The following is a 16,303-nucleotide window of genomic DNA, read 5'->3' on the forward strand; positions in this document are numbered from 1 at the left end:
CCCCCTTGTCCCTGTTCTTGTTTTTTTTTTTTTTTTTTTTTTTTAATCTTGCTCTGCGAGTGCACGTGCCCTCTGGAAATTAAAAAAAATGATTTAAAACTCAGTCCTGTGGATGTTTGGAAGTCACACAGGATGGGGCTGATTCTTGGTTGTGTGGGACCTCTTGACCATTGTGGAATGTGTCATACCCTGTTCTAGTTCTTTCTGTTGCTAATAACTGAAACTACCTGAGCCTGGGTAAGTTAAGAGAACAGATGTTTGTTTAGCTCATGGTTTGGAGATTTAAGGTCCAGGGGTCACATCTGTATTCCAACACAGCAGAGGGCAGGAGCTCGAGCTTGAAGAGAGCAGAGTGTGTTCTTTATCCATGCGTGTTTCCTGGTCTTCTCCCCGCCTCCTTATAAACTCAACAGAATCCAATCATAGGCTCTCCTTCCTAATAGTTTCATCATTCCCAGGGGCCAGTAGGTGGCACAATAATTACTTTGCTGGACTCTCCTGTCCCGGACCCAGCAACTTAAAACTCACACCAAGAATGTGTGCGTGTTTCCAAGATCCCAAGAGGAGAATGGAAGAGAAGGGATTGTGGTATGGCCATCCCCCTGGGGGAGGGTGGTTTCTCACTTTCTGTCTCTTTGTCTTCCTCTGTCTCTCCAGTAAGCACATGCACCCTATAGCAAAAATCTCTTTAAAAAAAAAAAATCACTCCCGGGAACCAGCAGTTGGCGTAATGGCTATGTCGCTGGACTCCCACATAGTCGACTGCAGTTCGCGTCCTGGACCCGGTGGCTTAAAACTCACGCTGGGCATGTGTGCGTGCGTGCCCAAGATCCCGAGAGGAGAATGGAGGAGAAGGGATTGCGGCGTGACCATCCCCCCTGGGGGGTGATTTCTCTCTTTCTGTCTGTATGTCTCTCTGTCTTTCTGGCGAACGCACGCGCCCTATAGCGAAAATCTCTCAAAAAAAAAAAAAATCATTCCCAAAGACCACACCCATTGATGTTGTATTAAGAGAAAACTCAATACCTTCCCAACTAAATCTCAAGTCATGAATTTTGGGCGACAGAAACCATAGCACATCCCCTCCCCACCCTCAGCAGATGCCAACGGTACTCCACCCAGTCATTAGGAAACACACAAAATGCTTCCACCGTTTCCACACATATTTACTGTTCTGCCCCTTTTGGGACTCCCAGTTTAAGGCACTGTGAGTGGGCACCCACTCTTCGGACTGCCTGCTGGCTCTGCCACTTCTGTGGGGCTTTTATAAAGCTGTGACTCAAAGCAGTGAGGCAAAGTGGGTCATAGCCCTAAAAAGAACTATCTTCATTGACTTTTTCTTCAAACAGGACCCCAGGGATGGCCTTGTCAGCTCTTGGAGTGGGGTAGTCTTGGTCCCATATATGGTCACGAGGCCTTCCCAACTTGCTAAGGAAGACTGTGAAGTGGAGAAAGACTGAGAAGGGTCTGCTTAGAGGCAGGAAGAGTTGCTTCTTCACCTTTCCCGAGTGGGAGAAGAGGTACTTGTTCATCTGTTCATAAACACATCCGTATTGAGTGGGCCAGCGTACATGGCGGAGGGCAGGTGATAGAGTTCTGTCCTGTCTTAGTCCACCACGGCGTTGTAACAGAAACACCTGAGACAGGGTAATTCTTTTTTTTTTTTTTTTTTGGAGAGATTTTCACTGTAGGGCGCGTGCGCTCGCCAGACAGACAGAGAGAGACATAGAGACAGAAAGCGAGAAATCACCCCCCAGGGAGGATGGTCACTCCGCAATCCCTTCTCCTCCATTCTCCTCTCGGGATCTTGGGCACGCACGCACACGCGCCCGGCATGAGTTTCAAGCCACCGGGTCCGGGACACGAACCGCGGTTGACTACGTGGGAGTCCAGCGACATAGCCATTACGCTAACTGCTGGTTCCCTAGACAGGGTAATTCTTAAAGAACAGATTCTGGTGACTGGGAAGTCCAAAGGCACCAGGCTGGCATCAGACTAGCTATGTCATAGCATGGCTGACGGAAACAGAGGGTGGTGGGCGTGTGCAGAGAGAACATGGTCAATGTTCCACGGGGGTTTCCTAGTCTTATTCCTTCTCCTTATAAACCCACCAGGACTCGATCAAGGGGACTCCATTCTAACTACCCAATCACTATCTCCTCCCAAAGACCCTCACCTTTCCATACGTAATCACATATTTTCACCCTCTTAATCCCATTATAATGACTCTACACATGAATTTTGGAGGGATAGACTCCTGAGAGTACAGATGAATGTAGGTGGCATGGTGGAGAGAGGTGCTATGCCATGGTAGACTCACCAGACAGGCCAATTAGAAATCAGAAAGGAAGGGGGATGGTAGCCACAAAAAGCTCCCATTCTCTCCTCAGGGTTATTTCTCAGGACGGATAGGTCAAGGGCTTTGAGAGGAGGGGCCCGAGCCACACTTGCCCCTGAGGCTGCTGGTCTTCTAGCTCTGACAATCATGTGATATTCAGTAGGCGCCAAAAGACAAAACAGTCTTTTTTTTTTTGAGTGTTTACGCGCTCGCCAGACAGAGAGACAGAGAGACAGAAAGTGAGAAATCACCCCCTCCAAGGGGGATGGCCACATCACAATCCCTTCTCCTCCATTCTCCTCTTGGGATCTTGGGCATGCACACACACATGCCTGGCCTGAGTTTAAGTCACCAGGTCTGGGACTGGAACCGCAGTCGACTACATGGGAGTCCAGTGACATAGCCATTACACCAACTGCTGGTCCAAAAACAGTCTTCTCATGAAGAGGATAAGTTTGGGATTATAATCGGATGGCAGTTGTGCTCACTACTGTACAACCAGCCCTGAGATTATAATAGGACTAGGGTGAAAGCTGGGCTGGAGGGCTCAGAATGCAGAGCAAGGGAGAGTGTTGGTTAAATATCAAAGAGACTGGGAAATTCCAGCGAAGTAACAGTATTTGGGAAGGAAGCTCCCTTAAGGCCTCAATTTTGGTGACATTACTGTCATGTAAATGAACAGAGGAGATACAGAACAATTAAAGAACTTTCCAACTCTTAAATTAGACCCAGGTGCAATGACTTATTCAAAGAAACACCCAATCCCAGCAAATTCTGACCACCTTGGCACCTCTTGCAGTAGTAAAGGAATGACTCCCTCACTCAAGATGGCGCCTGGGCCCCGTTCTTTAGTTGGTGGACTCGAGTCACATGACCCCAACCAGGTCTCTAGGAAAGGTCCCCCTGATTGTGAAACTGTAGAAGGGCACCCAGAGACTGGCTGGGCCAGCTTGTGGATGATCGAAGGGAGGATAGGAGCCCGTCCAATACAGGAGGCAGTATGGCATTATCATAATGCCCCAATTTCCCAGATGGTAAATTCTCAAAATGGCTAAAGAAAAGGAAAATGCTTGAGAATGTTGTAAGTTTTATTCTTCCCTTTCCCATAACTCTAGAACTTTATTTATTGTAAAAGTACTTCCTGGGATCAGCAGGTGGTTTGGTGGGTAGGCACCGGACTGCTTGCTTTCTCCTTCTTCCTCTTTCTCTCTCTGGTGAGTGCACATGCCCTATAGCAAATTAAAAAAACAATCATAATAACAATAAAATTGAAGAAATAATTTTTTAAAAAGTACTTCCTTTTCATGCTTTAACAATATTTGACATATGATTTAAAAACCACGTTTAAAATGCCTATTAAAGAAAATCTGAGAAATACAGAAAAAGGAAAAAGGTTAATTATGTATTTGTTTCTGTCTTGTCAACTGTTGTGCTGGAGCGTGAACTAGGAATCTTATCTGTTAGCACTCCCCATGACCTCATCACTTCCTCCCTGTCTCCTGGCTATTCAAGTCCCACCTCAGGACCTTTGCACTGGCTCTTTCCTCTGCCTGGAACACGTTTTCCCAGATACCTGCTCACCTCTAAGCCTTTATTCATTCACTGCATTCTTGACGCCAACCTTGATTGCTCTGTTAAAATCCCGCTATTGATAGCTATTGATCTCCCTAGACTGCTCACTGTGGTTTTCCTAATGTACTCATCAGCTTCTAGGAAACTAATTTACTTGGTAGAATTATCATTTACTGGGCCGGCAGGTGGCGTGGTGGTTAAAGATGCTGAATTCCCATATGGCCTACTGCAGTTCAAGTCTCAAACCTGGTGGCTTGCTTTCTCACTTTCCCTCTCTCTCTGGTCAAATTGGAAAATAATAAATAAAGGTAAATAAAATAATTTTTAAAAGAATGGTTACTTACTGCCTGTCTTTCCCTGCTAGATTGTAAACTCCATAAGAGCATAGTTTGCGACTATTTTGTTCTTGGATATATCCCAAGCACCTAGAATGGTGCCTATTATACAGCAGGTGCTCGGTACATTTTATTTATTTCTTTTTTTAAAACTTGCTATAGCACATATGTTCTTGCCAGAGAAAGACAGAGGGAGAGACAGAAACAAAGAGGGAAAGTGAGAAAGCAACTCCTAGGGGATATGGCCACTCCTCAACCCCTTCTTCTCCATTCTCCTCTTGGGTTTACAGGCATGTATACACATGTGTCTGGTGTGTTTTTTAAGCTTTTGGGTCTGGGACTTGAACTGTGCAGTTGGCCATATAGGATCCAGCCACCTTAACCACCATGCCATTGGCTGACCCGCTCAGTACATTTTTGCTTGGACTCGAATAAATGAAGACTGGGTCATTGTTATTGAATACTTGCTCTGTGCCAGGAATTGCTCCAAGTACTTCCCATTCTTCCAACACTTTTGAAGAAAGCTTAAATTAACTCATTTTCCAAACAAAGAGCCCTGGGTGCAGGGAGGTTAAGCAACCTGCCTAAGATCACACAGCAAATAAATATCAGTGCTTGCATTTAAACCCAGAGCCCAACCACTGTAGCTGCAGTTGAATAAATGAATTAATAACATGTATTCAACTAACTAATGGAATAAATACATGGGGAAGAAAAACACATACCACTTGACATTCTACTCTCCCCATCTAAAGATTAGTATTAGGCAACACGTGATAGGTCTTTTCTCTTGACTCACTGCCATGCGTGGGTTGCTTCTATTTCCTCTGAAGGAGTGTGAGCCCTTTGAGGATCTAATGGAAGCTCCTAGGTAGTAGAGAACATGGGCGGGGGGAAGACCAGAAGTTGGCGTAATGGCTATATCACTGGACTCCCATGTAGTCAAACATGGTTCGAGTCCCAGACCCGGTGGCTTAAACTCACACCCAGGGCATATGTATGTGTGCCCAAGATTCCGAGAAGAGAATGGAGGAGAAGAGATTGCAGCATGGCCATTCCTCCCAGGGGAGGGGGGGGATTTCTCACTTTCTGTCTCTCTGTCTTTCTGGCGAATTCACGCACCCTATAGCAAAAACGTCTCCAAAAAAAGGAAGAAGAAAGAAAGAGAAAGAAGGAAGAAAGAAAGAAAGAAGAAAGAAAGAGAAAGAAAGAAAGAAAGAAAGAAAGAAAGAAAGAAAAAGAAAGAAAGAAAGAAAACAGAAGGGTGCACATGCAGACGAAATGGTGCATGCAATTGTAGGGGCCTCATGGACGTTCTCCTTTTCGTTACACAGGGTTCTTCAAAGAAATGGAATCAATAGGGAAGATCTATATTTATTTCATCTCTATCTTTACACCTATCTGTATATCATCTATATCTGTATTGGAGTTCTCTAGAGAAACAAAGCCAAAAAGAAATCAACAGATGATAGATAGGCAGATAAACAGATGACAGGGATTTATTAGGGGAATCGACTCACACGGTTATGGAGGCTCCACTGGCTGGCTGCAAATCGGAGAGCTGGAGGTGCTGGTAGCAGGGCTGAGTCGGAGCCCGAAAGCGTCAGAAACAGGGAGGCCGATGGAGTAACTCTGTCTGAGGCTGAAGGCCTGCGAACCTGGGGGCGCTGCTGGTGTAAGTCGTGGGGTCTGAAACCTGGAGAACCTTGAGTTTTGATGTCCATGGACCGGGGATTATGAGTGTCCTGGCTTCAAGAGAGTGAATTTGCCTTTTTTTTGGCCTTTCTGTTCTATTCTGGCCCTCAGCTGAGTGGATGGTGCCTGCTCACCTTGGGTGAAGGTGGGCCCTCCTCCCTCAATTCACTGGGTCAAATGGCAATCTCTTCTGGAAACACTGTCACAGATATGCAGAGAAAAAACTGCTTTCCCGGCTATCTGGATATTCCTTAACTTGATCAAGTTGATGCCTAAAGTCAGCCATCACGATACCTACACCTATGTCTGTAATTTATCGACATCTGTCTATCTACGTCTCATCTGCCTGTCTGTCTGTCCATCGATCAGAGATTGAGTATAAGGAATTGGTTCATGAGATTATGGTGGCTGAGACGTCTCCTGATTTGCTGTCTGGATACCCAGGTAAGCCCATGGAGTTTGAAGGCCTGAGAGCTGGAGAGCTGGTGCTGGTTCTAGACTGGGCCGGAAGGCCTGACGATGAGCAACACTGAGGGCAGGAGGCTGACGTTCAGCTCACGCAGTCAGGTGGAGGGGATGCAGACTTCCTCTGCCTTTTCAGTCTATTCAGGACCCCATGAGTTGGATGATACCCACACTGGGGAGGGCCATCTGCTTTAATCAATCCATCAGTGTAAAGACTAATCTCTTCTGGAAACACCTTCACAGACAACCCAGAAATAAGAGTAAGCCAGACACTTGGGCATTCCTCTGGGCATCCTGTGGCCCAGTCAAGTTGACACATAAAAAATTATCATCACACCACCTTTCTCTTGCAACCAGTTACTAGCCAGGGTGGGTCATGGACTCTAGGTTAGTGGGCATGGTGGCTGGGCCACTCTACTCTTGTATCATTATATAGCCTTGGCCCCCTCAGCTTTAGAAGGATTTAAGGGACCTTCTCTAAGGATTGTATGGACTGAATTCACCCCTTCCAGGCACTGTGCCAAGCAATACTGCAGTGACCCACATTAGGCTTTGCCCTGTCAGAACAGGTACAAGAGGAGTCCAGGCAGACTATCCAGGCAGACCTATAATAAGAGCGATGGCTTTCCCCAGGGGATGACATGATTCAGGTGGAGAATTTGGAGGGGAAAGGGAACACAATAGGGAATTTAGAGACACCAGTCAGGGGGGCCATGGCAGTTACTAGCCTGTGAGCTGTGGTTCTCTGCATTACAGTGGTGGCCATGGAGATGGGGAGAAGTGAACAGATTCAAAAATAGTTTAGAGATGGACCCTAGGATTTGGCAATAGATGGGTTAGGGTCTTACAGAAGGGATGGGGACACATGTGCAAAGGATTTAAGGAAGTGCTCTCAGGATAAACTGGAAGGAGAGTGAGATATAATACAAGTCTCTGGAGGGTCTTGGCCACCAGATCTTCCCCCGTTCTCAGAGTAGCATAGAATGTGTTGGGAACGCAGCATCCTGGGACGGGGGAACCATCTGGAACAGCCCAGGCTATTACTGTCACTCTTAGAACAAGCTATTCTGCAGCACTTTAGCTCAGTAAGTCCAGTACCCCTGGGTATAAAACCCAGGGCAAAGTCCTTCAGCTGTGGCGTGACGTAGGGCGTGTATAGATGTACTCCATCCACCCTGGTCAGCTTTCCAGAGCCTGAGATCAGCTCGCTGCAAATCCTAGGCTTCTGTTGTCCTTTGCTGCCTGTCTGTGAGTGATAAAGTTGCTACGCTTAACCTGCTGTGTGAGTGCTCGGTCTCACCAGACAAGTCATAGTGTAACCAGTGCAGGGTGAACCTGCTTCGCTGGGGTGGAAGCAGGATAAGGAAAAAGGCAAACAAAGGTGCAATCTCGGGTGATACCTGAGCCCCGGCTTGGTCACGCAGGCTGCCGAGGAGCCTAAAGTAAATCACAGAGTCGTCCCACCTTGAAGCAAGGAAGCCAGGCTCTACCATGTCAATATCTGTCAGTCATTGGGAAAGACAGCCCCAGACAGACGTACACACCCAGGCACTTCTGGCTTTTACAGGTATTTGGTTAAAGTGTTTCTAGGAGCTCGAGGAAGTGACAAGGAGAGAAGAGAAGGGGGAAATGGAGGATGACACCCAGGGTAGCTGCAGCCAGGGGGATGGTCCTGCCATGACTGAGATGGGGAAGACCAAGGAGGATCTCAGTGTGAGGTGGCCGCTACACAGCCCAGTGGGAATGGAGACTGTCAGCGTGAGCCTGGGGCCTGGGCGGGGCGGGTAGAAATGCACAACTGGGCATTGGTGGACTTGGCTGATACCTGAAGCCCTGGGACAACCAGTCAGATAAATGACAATGCATCTTTTATTTAAGGACCCTCCTTACGTCTCCGCCAACCCCTGCCCTGTCCCAGCCACGTCTTTCTGTGGCTCCAACCTGCCTCCGGGCCATGGCACATGCCATTTCTTGTGTTGGGAGCACTCTCGTCTCTCTTCGGTTATTTTATACTCATGTGAAGGCCTTGACGCACGCGTCACTTCCTCAGGGCTGGCGACTCTATCCTCCCTGGCCACCTCAAAGCCCCATCTACTCTGTCTTGTGAACTTGTATCCCCCACCACCACACACACACCCTGTAACAATGGCCACAGTTGCTGTTTGCATCTATTGTGGGATTTTGCAGGTTCGTCTGCCATGGGGCTCCCAGCCCCCTTTCCTCCCACACCTGAGTGTTGAGCCTCAAATGTCCCCACTCTGGCTGGGTCTTTCTTGCCATGAGAGCTTGCTCTCTGGCTCGCCATCGCCCTTGCCAAGTTGTCCAGCTTAATCTCTTGCTGAGATGTTCTCTGCCCTGAACAGCTCTAACGGCTGTGGCCCTCGCAGAGCAGGCTGTGTGCTTTTCTGCTCTGTGACGGTGTGGGTGCCAAGTGACCCAGTTAGCAGGCCTCCGCGTCCCTGCTGCTGACTGCTGGAGCTAGCATCCGTCCCCCAGGGGCCCTTTCACACGTGTCTCCCCGCTGAGGACCGACCCAGCCCTCCCTCATTAGGTGCCGTCTCTCTCCTCTGTGTTTCCTGGGGCTCTGTGTGGTCCCTAGAGTCCTTAACACTCTGCCTTTTTGGAATACATCGTGGTCAATCTACCTGTGTCCCCTGAGGACTGCAGCCACACGGAGGCCACCTCGCTACTCCTTGGAGCACAGCAGGACCTGCAGTGCTGGTCTGTGTGGGTGGGGTCGGCTCACGTTACACTGTGCTTGTCTGCGCCTGCCTGTTCAACGGAGAGCACAGAGAGGGACGGTGCCTCATCCCCTGGGACCCCAGCTGTCCCACTGTCAAGAAAAAGGCATGGGGCCAGCAGGTAATGTGGTAGATAATGCCCTGGACTCCCACATGGCAGATCACAGTTTGAATCCTGAACCTGGAAGCTTGAATACCATGTCAGGCTCATGTGCGTGTGTGCCCAAGATCCTGAGAGGAAAAGGATGGCAGTGTGGCCATCTGCGCTGGGGGATGACGTCTCACCTTCCATCGCTCTGTTTCTCTCGGGCAAACATCCGTGCCCTATGACACAAACCTAAAAAGGAATAAAAATTTAAAAACAATAAAGGCTACTAATATTGAAAAAGAAAAGAAGAGAAAAATGTGTAAAAACTTCAGCTTCAGCTTCCAGAACCCTGGCTCAGATGGGTCACCTGAAGAGAAGTAACTTCCGTAAGCCTGTGTTGTTGTTTTGAGTGTTTTTATCTAATACAGTCTAAAAAAATCTGGTCATTCTAGAATATAGTTACACGTAGATGATTCAGCTGAAAATCGTCAAAAAGAATCGCCTGCCTTTATGCACATCAGAGGAGACTTCTAATATTTGGCATTTTTAAAAATTGTGGTGAAATATACGTAACACAAAATGTACCATGTTACTATTTCCGTTGGCATGAAACACATCGTCCTCGGTAACTATCACCACCATCCCCTCCAGAACTTCTTCAGCATCACAAACTGAAACTTGATTGCCATTAAACTTTCATTTCCCACTTCTCCTTCCCTGCGGCCCCAATAAACGCTCTTCTACTTCCTGTCTCTGAATTTGACTGCTCCACGTACTTCCTGTGAAGGGACTCACGCAGTGTTTGTCCTTTTGTGACTGGCTTTCCTCACTTGGCACAATGTCTTCACATTTCCTGTGTAACCTGGGTCAGAATTTCCTTCCTTTTGTTTTGTTTTGTTTTCTTTCTTTCATTTTAAAAATTTTCTCTAGGGCGCATGTGCTGACCAGAGACAGAAAGAGAGAGAGAAAGTGAGAAAGCACCCTCCCCCCCCCCCAAGGGGATGACCAGGCCGCAATCCCGTCTTCTCGTTTCTCCTCTTTGGATTTTGGGGCACACAGGTACATGGGCCTGGCGTATTTTGCAAGCTGCTGGTTCCGGGACTTGAACAGTTTGTCATGTGAGATTGAGCCATTTTAACCTACGCCAGCTGGCTGGCCCATTTCCTTCCTTTGAAAGAGTGAATAACATCCCACCGTCTGTGTACCCCCATACCGGCTGGTCTCTTATTTGCTGTAGCTATCATGCTCTGACCATTTGGGTCCTTGAAAGGCTGCCTCTCCCAGGGCTGGCGAGTCCTAAGATAGCAAATGCCTCCCTTTGACAGGAAGACCAGGCAATGTAGAGCCCACAGTCCAGGCATCTCCCCTCTCACAAGCGCTCACACCAACCTTCCCTCTGCCCTAAATCACTCCAGGGCTAGGAATCAGACAACTAGGGGCCAACCTTAGAGCTCAGAACACACCAGTTACTCAAACTATCTGATATAACCTTCGTGCACCCGCACTGCCTCTCCAGCTCCTTCTCAGGAAAAGCCCAGCAAAGGCTCTGAGCCATGCTCTTGTTTCTCGCTCCCGAGAATCACCTGGTGATTTTCCCCATGGCCCTGCGTAGCCCGCTGTCCTCCTGTTTCTAGGGTGAGCATAGGTTTCTTTCTTTCGTTTTTTTTTTTTTTTTTTTTTTTTTTTTTAGCGTGCGCGTGTTCGCCCCCTCACTGTACAGACAGAAAGCGAGAACTCACCCCCCGGGGGAGATGGTCACGCCGCAATTCCTTCTCCTCCGTTCTCCTCTCGGGATCTTGGGCACGCACGCACACGCGCCCGGCGAGAGTTTTAAGCCACTGGGTCCAGGACACAAACTGCAGTCGACTACGTGGGAGTCCAGCGACACAGCCATTACGCTAACTGCTGGTCCCAGTATAGGCTTCTTTCTTCATGACGGTCACGTTTGTGCCTGTGTTTCTCACCATTCCTGATCAAAACAAATCTTGGGGGCCAGACAGTGGCGCGGCAGTAACAGCAGTAACGCAAGGCCCTGCAAGACTGACCTGCGTGGGAAGGGTCTGGGTTTGTGTCCAGAGACCTCCCTGAATGTGCTGGGTATGTGTGTTCCCATGACCTGGGGCAGGCTGCAGCTGGGGTGGATCAGGCTTGAGGACCCTGGTGTGGGTGCCTGTCTCTCGCTCTCTCATGAAGAAATAAATTACTAAGTTTTTTAAAAATGAAAAAAAACCTTGAGTACATTTTCATATAATCACATCATGATTATCCATTCATCCACTGATGGGTGTTTGGGTTGTTTCACCTTTGGACTACTGTTTTCTTTCTTTCTTTCTTTCTTTCTTTCTTTCTTTCTTTCTTTCTTTCTTTCTTTCTTTCTTCTTTCTTCTTTCTTTCTTTCTTTTTGGTAAGAGATTTTTGCCTTAAGGAGCATGCTGGGATGGGGGTGGGGAGACAGTCGTGAGAGGGTAAGTGAGAAATCACCCCCCAGGGATGATGGCCGCGCTGTAATCCTTTCCCCTCTCCTCTCCTCTCAGGATCTTGGGCGCGCATGCACACATGTCCAGCATGATTTTCTTTCTATCTTCTTTTTTTTTTCTTGGAGAGGTTTTTGCTATAGGGCGCGTGTGCTTGCCAGGAAGACAGAGAGAGACAGAGAGACAGAAAGTGAGAAATCACCCCCCAGAGGGGGATGGCCACACCGCGATCCCTTCTCCTCTATTCTCTTCTCAGGATTCTGGGCACGCACGCACGCACACGCGCCCAGTGTGAGTTTAAGCCACCGGGTCTGGGACTCGAACCGCGGTCAGCTACATGGGAGTTCCGCGACATAGCCATTACGCTAACTGCTGGTCCCTTTACTTTTTTAGAGAGAGATTTTTGCTATAGAGTCCATGAGTTGGCCAGAGAGACAGAGACAGAAAGCAAGAAATCACCCTCCTAGGGGGCTGGCCGTGCAGCAATCCCTTCCCCTCAGGATTCTGGGCACGCATACATGAGTGCCCGGCATGAGTTTGAAGCTGCCGGGTCCCAGACTCAAACTGTGATCGGCCATGTGGGAGTCCAGCGTTGTAACCACTCTGCCGTCTGCTGGCCCCAAGGCTATTATTTTCTAATGAAATATTTCAAGCATGTGAAAAGAAGTAGCAAACATCATGAATACCCACAAACCTCACCTGACCTAAAAACGCTGAGCTCTGACTTCCTTTGGAGCTCCTGGGCACCCTCTACCCACCTCCCTCTCCTCCCGGGGACGTGTTCTCCTCCGTTAGTGTTTCCCAGGCTGGACTGCAGTGAATGCTCTCGCAAACAATGCAGGCTATTTTCTTGAATGTTTTCCAATTTTATAGAAACGGCATTCTTTGATACATTTAACAATGTGCCTTTTCCACTCAGCTGCTTTTTATAAAATAATTATTTTATTTTATTTATTTACTTTAATTTGACCAGAGAGAAAGAGAGAGAAAGTGAGAAAGCAAGCTACCAGGTCCGGGACTCGAACCATGTTTGGCCATGTGGGAGTGTCCAGTGCCTTAACCATCATGCCACCTACTGGTCCCTCTCCACTCAACTTAATGTTTTAACTTGTTTTTAGGTTTTGGCGATGGGGTATGTGCACTCACCAGAGAAAGATAGACACAGTGAGAGGGAAAGTGAGAAGTAACCCCCTAGGGGGATGGCCACACCGCAATCCCTTCTCCACTCTCCTCCTGGAATTTTGGGCACACACACACACACACACACACACACACACGTGAGTTTCAGGCTGTCAGGTCTGGGACTCGAACTGCCATTGGCCATATGGGAGTCCAGTGCTTCAACTACGATGCCACCTATTGGCCCCCAGCTTTATGTTTTTGATATTTATCCATGTTAAAGCATGCAGCTTTAGTTCATTTATTTTGTCTGACTGTATAATATTCTGTTTTTGAATGCATTGTATTTTATGCTTTCATGCTCCTATTTTTAAAAATAATTATTTTATTTAACTTTATTTATTTATTTTTATTTTTATTTGATCAGAGAGGGACAGAGTGAGAGAAAGAGAGAGAGAGAAAGAAAATGAGAAAGCAAGCCACCAGGTCCAGGTCTTGAACTGCATTCGGTCATGTGGGAGTCCAGTGCCCTTAACCACCACGCAATCTGCCAGTCCCTCATTTTCCTATTGATGGACATTCAGAGGTTTTCAATTTTTTCACTAGAGCATGAACTTTCGTGAGCAAGCGTGTGCATGTGAGCACGCGTGTGTGTGGCCATCTGTAGAGGACAGGCCCAGGCAGGAAACTGGCAGGTAAAGACGTGTGCATCTTCACTTGACCAGATATGGCCAAACGTTCTCCCACCTGCAATACTGACGTGCGCCCTGACCAGCCACATCTAAGGATTCCTGTTGAGACAGAGGAGCTGACTCCCAGCTCTCAGGTTCCCCCCACTCTAGTCCTCCTTGCTGCTGTTCTCTCAGGATCTGTCGCCTCTGTGGGTGGTTTGGCATACAAGTGAGGGTGGTTCCCTGGAGCTGCCTGTAGCCATGGATGAAATAGTTTGGCCAGGATGTTTCTGGAGGAGAAACCCTCATTTCTGTTCCAGGGAACCCAATGGTACATTCAGTAGCTAAGGGGGCCCAGCTATCAGATGGTTCCTGCCTGAGAGTGTTCTCAGGGCCTTTGGCAGGCTGTGGAGGTGCATGCTACCCTCCCTGTCCCTGGGAGTGAGGCCTGCTGAGACATACCCAGCCCTCCCTCCACCCTGAAGTTCTGGTGTCCCGCTGATCCCAGGCGAGAACTGCTCCATCACTTTTGGCAGTCAACTCGGCATTTCATAGGCACCAAACAAAACAAAATATTTGCTTAATAATGTGCTCACGGTGAAGTGCTTTTGTGCTTGTGCGCCCTGACAATGCAAAGTGTTTTGGCAAAGAGGAGGCAAATTTCTTTGAAATTAGGATATTCAAAGTAACTACTCAACTCAGGCCTTTTGATATTGCTTTAAGAAATCTGTTTTGCCCATAAAATCATGTCTCTGCTGTTCACGCCATTCGGTTGACATTTATTCTAATTTTCAGATAGCAACTTCTCCCACTTTACCTTCTGTAATTCAAAACAGGAATCTTTAAGTCCTTGGAAAATTGTTTTTTGTAATATTCTAAAGTGAAAATACTTGCAAATGTGTACTTTTTAGAACAAGTGTAAATTTAAAATTCAGGACTAAAGTAACCTTTTATGTGAAATCTTGTCTGTACTATAAATCACAAAGTGTTGTATTCTCTATTCTTTGAGCGTGTCTCAATTACCCTGTGTTTTCATGAGATTGGAATTGCTGGTTAGGGGCTGAGACGGGCTCGAAGCCGCTCGATGTACTTGGTATGCTTTGAGCATTTGCTCGGTTGCTGTCGCTACCACAGGCCTGCCAGCCTGTGAGCACCAAGTATAATCCAGTAATTGTGATGGGTTCTCGCCCTCGTGCTTGTGTGGCATCGCAACCACCTGTAAAGTTTTCTCAATGCTCCCCAAATACTGGTGGGTGTTCCCCCATGCTCAGGCCCAGGCAGCTGCCAAGAGCATCTGATGCCTGCCACTGCTAGATGGGGTCACCCCTGCCCTGGGCCCGGTCTCTGACTCCTGCCCTCCTGGAAGAAGGCCCGACTCCATGAATGCTGCAGGGGTCAGATTATGCTATCGAGCCCTCCATGCCTGCCCGTGCCTGCAAGGTGTTCTAAGGACAGCTCTTTCCACATGTCTTCTAGAATGCAGACATGTCTGGGCTGGGCAGGGATTAGGACTGCTCTCCTACTCCCCGTGGTGTGTTCTTCATGGATTGGCCTCTCCTGCCTGCTCCTACTCCCGTTCCTCCAGGAAACAGAGGAATGGAGCTACCTCATCACTGGCCAGAAACTTGCCATCCCCTCTTGAGCTCACTGGACTTGGAAAGCAATATTTCCTTGTGGCCGGAAATGAGTGTCAGCTCATTAACTATTGGATTGTTGGAAAACAACACACATGCAAACATGACGCATTAAAAAAAAGAAAGAAAAAAAACCACATCATTGCTTTTCTGACAACTCAATAGATTCCAAAATGTTGAGTAGCATTCTGATGCTACTTACGGTTAGGAGCAGCTAAGCACAGTGGGAGTAGAGGGTGGGGACGCCTTTGAAGGTTAAGAGAAGGTGGAGACATAAAAACTGATACAGGTCCAGACTTTTTCCAGCCTTAGTTCTCAAACCAGGAAATAAGTGGGTTGTACTGTTTGGCACTATGAACATTTTAGTTTTGGGGTTTTTTTTGAAGAGGTTTTTGCTATAGGGCATGTGCGTTTGCCAGAAAGACAGAGAGAGACAGAGAGACAGAAAGCGAGAAATCACCCCCCCAGGGGGGATGGCCATGCTACAATCCCTTCTCCTCCGTTCTCTTCTCGGGATCTTGGGCACGCATGCACACGCGCCAGGCATGAATTTAAGCCACCAGGTCCAGGACTCGAACCATGGTCCACTACATGGGAGTCCAACAAATAACCATTACATCATCTGCTGATCACATTTTAGTTTTTGTTTTGTTTTGTTTTGTTTTTTAATTTAAAAATTTTCACCCAAGAGAGAGAAAATGAGAAAGCATCCTCTTTGGGGAATGGTCACAACACAAGCTATAATCCCTTCTTCATCTCTTCCTCTTTTTGGAATTTTGGGCACACATGAGCATGAGCCCAGTATATTTCTCAAGCCACTGGATCTGGAACTCAAACCATACAGTTGGCCATGTGGGATCTAACCACCTTAACCATCAGGCTCTTTAAGCTCTTTAAGATATTAGCAGATAGAATCAAACCTCATTTGTTATTTTTTATTATTTTAAAACAGTGGTCAATGGATATATTGGATAAATATCTGAGACACCTCTTTTCAGTGACGTATTTGGAATAGTCATCCATTTTCAGTCTTTTCTTTTGCTAACATAAGCATTTCTGGTTATGAATTTCCCTGTAAGTACTGCTTTAGCTGCATCACACAAATTTGGAGAGGTAGTATTCCACCACTGTTCAGTTTTATGTTTTCAAATTTGTGTTGATTTCTTAATTG

The 16,303-nt window shown here is 47.4% G+C and overlaps 1 pseudogene; it reads right to left on the reverse strand.

Annotated features, from left to right (window-relative positions):
* The window catches only part of LOC102473805 (thioredoxin-dependent peroxide reductase, mitochondrial pseudogene), a 48,255-nt pseudogene extending 42,286 nt beyond the window's left edge, over positions 1–5,969 (reverse strand).
* Between the last annotated feature and the right edge of the window lie 10,334 nt (positions 5,970–16,303).

This window comes from Tupaia chinensis, unplaced genomic scaffold (genome assembly GCF_000334495.1).
Source record: "Tupaia chinensis unplaced genomic scaffold, TupChi_1.0 Scaffold000273_1, whole genome shotgun sequence".
In the NCBI taxonomy this organism is placed as follows: domain Eukaryota; kingdom Metazoa; phylum Chordata; class Mammalia; order Scandentia; family Tupaiidae; genus Tupaia; species Tupaia belangeri.